Raw genomic sequence first — 1,659 nt, forward strand, 5'->3', positions numbered from 1 at the left:
GTTTCCATAATCCCCACTCCTTTAATTGGGTCCAATGTAAGGAGGAATAAGGAGGAAGTATCCCATGGGGTACTATTACAGGTCGACAGGTCTTAAAGCAAGTAACATTCTCCAACTCCCGTAACTCCACTATCAGAAAATATAACCAGAATTGACTATGATTTCTAGCAAAATATTTTGTCACCCCCCCCCCCCCCCTTCCCCAAGTCAAGCCAATCAGACAGCTGATAAAACAGCGCGTTGTTTTGAGAACGGGTAACCCATTTTGGTTACGACACATTTACGCATTTAGTTTGTCTGTATATGGCCATTAATACCAGGTCAATCAACGCCGGAAACCTTTTTATATGTAGCCACGGCTTTAATTGCGCTGGCAGGCAAAGCTTGGCTCAGATCTCTGTATAAAAGTTAAAGAGGGCCTTACTAGCGTGGATGGTAAGCTCAATTGATTTTAATCGCAGTGGCGGCATATAGCACTTCATCTCTTCAAAGGTAAATGCGATGTATCATTTTGTTATGCCAAAGCAGAAGCGCCTCCTACCACTGAGCATAGAGGACCATCTTTCCGTCTGCTAGCTGCTTCGCCTACTGCCGGCGCCACATCACGCCGCCAGCCACTCATCGCGGCAGGCGTGTGCCTATCCTCGCTCGTAGCCTGAAAGCTTTACTGGCACGCGTTCTGCTGCGCTATTGGCTAAGAGCCACTTCCTTGATTGCTCCTTCGTTTTACAACAAAGAATACACACTTAAAAACGATTTTACTTTGACAAAACCTGAGTATGGTTTTTCTCGGTTTGCGTTTGCTTAGTGGTACATGTATATATGAAGCATGACAGACACATCCATATTAAGAGGAAGGACTAACAAAACTGGCTACGTACTGTAGTTTCATTTTTTTTAGTTTAGCTGTATTTTTCATTATCCAAAGTTGATGCCGGCTCGTTGCTTGCATATGTCAGTCAACTCTTCCCTGCGATAAATCGTGCCCAAACGCATCATTCATACTAGAATAAAACTTTGCAACAGACTGACAAAGCAACATCTCCACTGGTTGAAAAAAAAAACTCGTTTGTCGATCATGCTCTATATTTGGGGAGAGATGAACTTTTTCCGACCGAGAGAAGCAATTTGCCAATGTTATTTTTCTTGTCGAAGTCGCCACTTCGATAAATTTTGTTGCCTACTTACCCATCGGTGGAGACCCAAAAAAATCGGACTATCGAAATTTGGTGGCAAACACCATATTTGCCCAAACTTTTCTCACATGTGAAGATGCTCCAATACTGGAGCGATTCCCGCAGCCGTTTGAACAGGTTCAAATCCAAAAGTAGCCCTACCCTCAACAAAAAGGGACGTTCTGTTCCGCCAAACCACAGACGCTGCAGTTCAGATCTTGAGTCTGGGTCTCCGCAGCCTAAACCTCCAAAAAGCCATTAAATTTCTTACTTAGGTGCGATACCTCTCAAACGAGATGACTTTCATTCCGTCTTGCACTTCAACCTCGACGGATTCATTCCGCATTCCGCGCCCAACGAGCCTCCATCAACGACAGCAGCATTCGGGATGCCACTACGCGGAAGAGTCCCCTGTGTCGAGAACTACAGCCCCGAGGACGTGGAAAGGCTGTTAGAGATCATCGGTACAGTTCTCCCAACTGGA

This window comes from Phytophthora parasitica, assembly GCF_000247585.1.
Source record: "Phytophthora parasitica INRA-310 unplaced genomic scaffold supercont2.33, whole genome shotgun sequence".
Lineage (NCBI taxonomy): Eukaryota > Oomycota > Peronosporomycetes > Peronosporales > Peronosporaceae > Phytophthora > Phytophthora nicotianae.